Source organism: Haemaphysalis longicornis, unplaced genomic scaffold, assembly GCF_048455015.1.
Source record: "Haemaphysalis longicornis isolate Haplotype H1 unplaced genomic scaffold, Haemaphysalis longicornis Haplotype H1 scaffold_8, whole genome shotgun sequence".
Classification (NCBI taxonomy): Eukaryota; Metazoa; Arthropoda; class Arachnida; order Ixodida; family Ixodidae; genus Haemaphysalis; species Haemaphysalis longicornis.
The window spans coordinates 186,099,783-186,107,154 of record NW_027526445.1 but is presented as its reverse complement, the minus strand read 5'-3'; the positions used below and the strand labels follow the sequence as shown (position 1 = coordinate 186,107,154).

The following is a 7,372-nucleotide window of genomic DNA, read 5'->3' as shown; positions in this document are numbered from 1 at the left end:
AACGCGCCGACGCTGCACAGGCGATGAGGCACGCCGTAGTGGAGTGCTCCTGGTTAATTTCGACCGCCTGGGGATCCTTAACGTGCGCCGAAATCTCGAACACACGGGAGTTTTTGCGTTTCGCCTCCACCAGAAAAGCGGCCGCCGCGGCCGGGAAACCGACTCCACGATGCAAGCACGAATTGTTTATGGAAATGATGTACTTTGATGTATTCTGAAGTATTTGATACGCTTCAAACACCAAGTTAAGGAGCGCTCGTGATACCTACTGATAAAATAAACCATGAGCGTATTAATTAGTACATCTGTATATTTAACAAAAAAACGGATGTAGGAATGGTTTTACAAAAAAAAAAAAAACATTTCCCCCGATTTAAGTTTGAAAAATTGCACCCGATTCCCCCCCCCCCCCCTATTTAAAATCATATAAAATCCTAAAACAAACAACGCTGCGCACCATACGTATATGACCTTTGCAGTAGCACGACCAATGTGACTAAATAATGGTGCTCACAGCAAACAAGAAATCCTGAAAAATATCTCAAGGCAGTTTCGTGTGAATCCAGGCCCACACCACAAATGAAACCTAACGTGACATGCACAATATTTCGAAAGATGGAAGCAATACACTATTACCTAGGCTATGTATACAATGCACCGATCGATAGTTCTAGTGACTCTCCCACCGAAACGCACATCCACTATGTTCCCAAGGGCATGTATAGTGACACGACAACATCGCCTACACTGGAAGCCCGCTTGTTCAACCTATCAAACGACCTCTCTAGTGTGACGCCAGTTTCTCAGAAACAGGACCAAAGTTTATGGCAGATAAAACTGCAAAGAGCAAAGCATGACTCATTTTCTTTACGTGTGCCAAATAGCACCAGTTTTGTTGAATATACATACGTGGGATACACAGTGTATGCAAATTTGTATTACAACCGGAAGCTGCTTCTGCTGACTCGCTAAACCAGAACAGCCACGGGTATGTGGATTGTCTCCTTTAGTAACTCCATGACACTGACCATACCTAAAAACCTGCTCGTTGAGCAACTTACCTGAACTCGCTTTCCCTTAGACAACACACCTGTAACAGAATATCTCAGTCAAAGGAAAACAGGGCAAGGAAAACAAAGCATACAACCCTTGCAGATGGCAATATCGTGCTTGCATCGTGGAGTCGGTTTCCGAAGCACACACTACCACCCAGACAACACACAAGGTCCTCAGGATGTCCTCAAAAGGTCCAAACGTCCTCACTGATTTTGCTATGTCCTCAGGAGATCCTCAGTACGTCAGTGCGCTTGGTGTCCTATAAACGTTTATTTGAGGACTTTCTCAGGATGTGCTAATTTTGGTCACTAGAAGACAATGGGAACGCTCGCTAATATAGTTTTCACGCGCAGGTATTTCACACAGATAGTGATTAGCGTTCTTGTCCACATTGTTTGTTTGTAATACAGGTAAAAAAATAGCGCTTCTAATTTACTGGCTGGGTACCTTTTCAACATTCAGAAGAATACAAACATCTTCTGCAAATTTTAAAATTAAAAATGATGCAAAAGAGAAAACGTTCAGTACGTGCATGCGTTCTGTGTGAAACAATTTTTCAGCACTTCTATTTTGTTGCTGGCCACCATGCGCAAGTACTTATTCTAGTCAAGCCAAGTTGAAAGTTGAAGACGAGCCAGTCGGCTTGAGAAAGATGGCCGCCACGCACGGAGGTAAGTACCTGTCGTGGGTGCAAATAACAAACGTGAGCTGTCTGTATTTACTGGATTCCAAATGTCAGAAAGCAGCGAGCGGGAGCTCAGGCGGGAACGGAAGCGCCACGTAGATGCATTTTCCGCGTTAGTTAGCAGCGCGCAAATCGACTTTGTGCCCAAGCCGTCGACATCGCAACAACTTGGGCTTTGTTTAGAAGCAACTTAATTAGATGCTAGCACACGCTCGAGTTGTAGGCGTAATCCCAGTCCGAGCAACCACCAGCAGCAAAGTTCGTGACATACTGCTGTGTCTGTAATAAACCGCCGCCACATCGAGAGTCGCGTTGCGTGGCCCCTGTCCAGCGGAGATCACGAGTTGTCAGACCACAGTTTTGTTAACGAAGACGATGGAGACACCACGTTGGCGTTTCGGCACAAACTGCAGGAGAGGGCGGTAAACTCTAAATCGACCCTTGCCGCAGTTACATCACTGCTTGGTGTGTTGCGCAGCCACACGTGTTTTTCATCACTGCCATCGTCTGGAAGAGCCCTGCTGCACACACCAAGGTCCAATGGTACTTCGCAACGTTCAGGGGGAAGGTACACTCGAAAGCTTTATACCGGGTGTTGCAACGATAATTGGAACACTAAAAATTTTTCTTGAGCGAACCGCCACTCGGTTCGCTCTCGAACTTCACACGAAGGTCGCATTTTGTGGTCTATTTTGTTTGACACCGTGAACAACGACGGTACTTACCTGTTTATCCTGAAAATAAATGAAAACGATTTTCACCTGTAAAAAAATGTAGCTGATTTGGGCGTGCGAGCCCGAAAACAGGGTTTTCTGATCGTCTGCTAGTTCATTCCTAGTTGCATTTTCTGATCGTCTGCTGCTCCATTTGGCTCCTTCCTACCTTGAATCCCAAACGTGCGTTTCGCTCTGCATGCCCCCGGTGGTTCCGTCGTTCCAACATCAACTTGCGCTGGCTCGCACGTCCAAATCAGCCGCCAGTTTGCCGTAGGCTAAAATTGTTTTTATTTATTTTCGGAATACAAAGGTAAGTACCGTCGTTGTTCCCGGTATAAAACAAAATAGACCACAAAATGCGACCTTCGTGGCAAGTTTCAGTGCGAACACAGCGGTGGTTACCTCAGGAAATTTTTTTAAAGTGTTCCAATTATCGTCGCAACACCCTGTACAGTAAACACGGGAGCGTGTGTCGCTCAGTACATGCAGAGAGGTCTAGTGATGGGATGGCGAACTGTCGCAGCTCGTACATTTGGCGGATCCACCCCCTGGCAACGGTTGATTGCGCTGCTGCAGTAGCTATGTTAGATACCTGGGCATGATTCCAGAGAATACATGTGCCGATGAAGGGCTTTTTATCAAGCGCGAAACGGCGCGAATGGATTAAAACGTTTTCTTTTCGCTTCCTAATTGGGTGATAAAAAAATGTCATCCTCCGTGACTAACTGATGCAGCAGGCAGGCATGCGATAAGGCGTTTCAGGGAGTGCATTCGCCAATAGCGCGAACTGTGAGAGCACGCCATCCTCTCACCAGAGCGCTCTGCATGTATTGAGCGGCATTCGCTTCCGTGTTTACTGTAATAAAGCTTTCAACTGTACCAGTACTTCAGTGTAAAGGCAGGACTGTGCAAAATACTTCAGGATTGTCCAGAGCTCCCTGCAGAACTCAGCCTTTCCTTCAATATAGACGGCCTAGAAATATGTAAAAGCACGAGAACTACCTTTTGGGTCACTCTTGGCCATGTGAACAATGTTGAGAAGGAGCTATTTGATGTGAGTGCTTCTTCGGCCGTAGCAAGCCCAGTGACGCGAATGATTCGCTGTCAGGTTTTGTTGATGAAATGAAAGTGTTGTTTGGTGATGGCATAACTGTTAGATCACAAACCCCTTTTTATGATGCTGCATGCATTAGTATGTGATGCTCCTGCTAAAGCATTTGTTTTGTGCACAAAAGGCCATTCAGACTTCTTCTGCTGCTCAAAGTGCATTGTGAAAGGCAAACATGAGAACAGGGTGTGTTACCCAGATATCAGACAGGAGTTACGCACAGATCAGAGCTTTCGTGACAAGGCACAGGAAGAACAGCACGCGGGTATACCTATAGACCTTATTGAAAACGTTCCCCTTGATTACATGCAACATGTTTGTCTTGGTGGTATGCGCAAACTACTTGCTCTGTGGTTTCGGGAGCCACGACAAAACCTGTGGACACTTGTAACCAATGAGGTTTCAGAAGGAAACTTTGAATTAGCCGAATTTGTTCCGTGTGACTTCAATAGGAGGCTACGAAGTCTTCCAGAACTGGATCACTCGAAAGCTGCTGAACTACGCTTTGTTTGCTGTACGAAGGGCCTGTAGTCCTTTCCACAGCATTACCTGAAAACTTGTACCAGAACTTTCTCACTTTCCATGTGGTTATCCTAATCCTTACAACATCTTGTACGCCTGCATGCGATGTGCTGTATGCAAATAGACTTTTGAGGTATTTTGTTAAGGGCTTTGCTGCTGTCTATGGTTAGCACAATGTCACGCACAGTGTGCATGGATTGTGCACTTTGGCATCTGATGTTGAGCATTTGGGCCCCTTGGATGCATGGAGTGCGTTTCCATTTGAGAACCATGTCGACACTAAAGAGGGTGGTGCGTAAGCCCCAGTATCCCCTAGTGCAACTGTGCTGTAGGTTGGTGGAAAAGGATATAAATCTGAAAAACCTCAAAAGCCTACAAGGTGCCCTTGTTTGTCCATTGCACATGATTCTGGACCACTTGTTGCTCCCTATCAGGACCCACAGTTTAAGAAAGTGATGGGTCCCGGAATTGTGGTTCTTGGAGTTGTTGCAAGGAACAGCTGCTGCCTGCTCAGTGATGGGTTTTCATGCTACCGGTTTTCAATGTGTTTTCATGCTACCTGAAGCTTCTAAAATGTTATTGTAATACACTTCACGGTCAGTATCGACTTTTTGCTTAACAGGTTCAGGAATAGCGATCCACTTAAATTTAAATTTAGCCCACCTGTGAATTGCGAGTATGTTGATAGATCTAATTGGAATGGAGGATGGTGTGAGGGAAAGGGCACTGCCAATACCTTGGGAAGAAAATAGCTTAAAATTTTAGAGAAACACTTGGAGCGTGGTCTATGCATTCTGCATTCTAAGCTAGTTGGGTAAAGGTAATTAAATAATTGCTACTACTCATTCAGCACACCTTGGAAGGCACTGCACCATGACCGGCAATACTTCCCCTTTAGAACTGTGAAAATATAGCCGTGCAGCTGGGTGAGCAGATTTTTTAGCATTTTAGTCAGGTTGTCAAAGTCTGTAATAATGCAACGAAGTTGCAATGCTCTCATTTTTTATAGACAAGAATTTTGCCGGGTTGGCCATTTTCTGGCGACCGATGCACCACCTGGCGAGTATTTCTTGGGGACTGCGGGGCCAACAGACGACGCCGCAGTCACACGCACTGTTGGGCCGTACCGTGTGTGGTTATCAGACGTCGCAGCAGCATGGAAAATCGGCAAGTGTCACTTATTCGGTATGTTAGCAGCGTGAAGTTTAACAGTGCCTAAAGGGGGACGTTTGAAGCGTTAGACAGCTATCAGCTTTGCCCATTAATTACGTTCTCAACCCACTAAGCTAGCGTGCCCCCCTACGCGCGCTTTGTCCTGATGGGGGTTGCCTGTGAGGCTACATTTCGCCGCACCAGCAGGTCGTACACCCGACCTTTTATCACCAATTGATATTTATTTTTTCTTCATTTAGGGCAGGTTGCAGTCATTGCCTTTACTTGGAAATGTACAGAAGCTATCCGTCCGAGCGTCATTATGCCATTGTTGGCTGCACCAACAATCCGCGTAAGCGCAAAGTGCTCATACAAGAAACGTGTGAATTGCACCACAGCAAAGAAAGTGTCGGCGTGTGGGGAGTCTATTTGCTGCACAAATTTCCTGCACCCCTCGAGTCCCGCCGCGAATGGGTCGTTGTGCTGAAGCGGAAAGACTTCAAAAGTAGCAAATTTGTGAGAGTAAATACCGTCGTACTCTACTTTGGGAGCACTGTTTATTCACCCTCATGCTAAACACTTATTGCACGTTTAAAGAGGTTTTGCGTTTTTGCGATTTACCGAAACGACCGGGCATGCTTCGCCACCGCGACACTCCTATTTCGCTTTCAGCTTGCCGTTTTCGCGTACCCTAGCTGCAGCAAAGGTGTAGGGTTGATTTTTACCACTTTCCCGTGGATGAAATGAACAGAGAATACCTCCAGAGCACAGACACATGCGATAAGGATTTAGCATGACAGTAAATAAACAGTGCTTACAGAGCAGCGTAGGACCGTACCTTCTCTCGCAAATTTGCTAGGTTCGAACACTTTCCGATTCAGCACGACGACCCATTCATGGCGGCTCTCGAGGGATGCAGGAAATTTGTGAAGTGAATAGACTCCACACATGCAGACACTTCTTTTGTCGTGGTGCACTTAACACGTTTCTTGTGTGAGCACTTTGCGCTTATGCCGATAGTTTGTTCAGCGAACAACGGCGTAATGACACCCGGACGGGTGGCTGCTGTGCATTGCCAAGTTAAGTCAATGACGGAAACCTGCCCACAATGAAGAAAGTAAACGTCAATTGGTAATAAAAAGTTGGGCATTCGTCCTGCTGGCACAGCAAAACATATCCTCACAGGCAACCCCCATCACGACAGCACACGTAGGGTGCACGCTTGCCGCCTTTGCGGGTTGAGAACGGAATTAATGGGCAAAGCTGGCTGCTCCCCGTCGCTTTAAACGTTCCCCTTAAGCACTGTTAAAGTTCACTCTGTTGACATACCGAATAAGTGACACCGAGTTTCGATGCCGCTGGGATGTCTGATAACCAAGGACGCCACAGCGCAACAGGGTGTGATTGCGCTATCGTCTGCTCGCCCCGTAGTCCCCAAGAAATGCCCAGAAGCTGGATCATCATTAATTACAAAATGGTGGGGTCCAGTTCAGAGAAAATTCTTGTGTATATGCTTTGCTAATTTGTTCTGCTTGTATCATTTTTCTAGGGTCGTTGGGGCAGTTGGACTCCAGTGACTACTAGGCTCTCCAGTGGACTCCGGTGACGATTCACAGCATGTGTCGCCTCACATTGCACTACGATGCATTTGCTTGTGCAATAAATCATTATCTCCAGCATATTTTGCATACTTGTGTCATAATGAGGAGGCTCGGGCAGTACTGGTTTTAGATTAATGCTACACATAAAGGCTGTACCCAGTGGAGATTCCAGGGGTACACAAAGTGACATACCTTGGCAAAGAGTCAATTGCACAAATACCTCGGGGATGGCAGTATCAAGCCCAGGCCCCTCCTTTCTCAAACACCCTGTGCATAACACCTAGCAAAAAAAGCATGGCTAGAAAGTAGTCCTCAAAATGTCCTGACGTCGTACAGTAGTCCTGCGAATGTACTGTAATCATCCTTGGCTGCATCTTGAGGATGTTCTGAGGATGTGCTGAGGCCGGACAATAGGACCTTTTCAGTACCAATTGAGTATCAGAAGAGGACATACTGAGGACATCATGATGTCCTCAATAGAACGTCCTCGGGATGTGCTCAGGATGTGTTTGTGTTGTCTGGGCAGGATGGG

At 46.4% G+C, this 7,372-nt stretch overlaps 1 long non-coding RNA gene across 1 annotated transcript; it reads left to right on the top strand.

Annotated features, from left to right (window-relative positions):
* The first annotated feature begins 1,264 nt into the window (after nucleotides 1-1,264).
* Nucleotides 1,265-6,916, top strand: LOC144149483 (uncharacterized). Its single transcript, XR_013318318.1, has 2 exons — nucleotides 1,265-1,727; nucleotides 6,789-6,916. It is a non-coding gene; the product is annotated as an uncharacterized LOC144149483 (long non-coding RNA).
* Nucleotides 6,917-7,372: the final 456 nt, after the last annotated feature.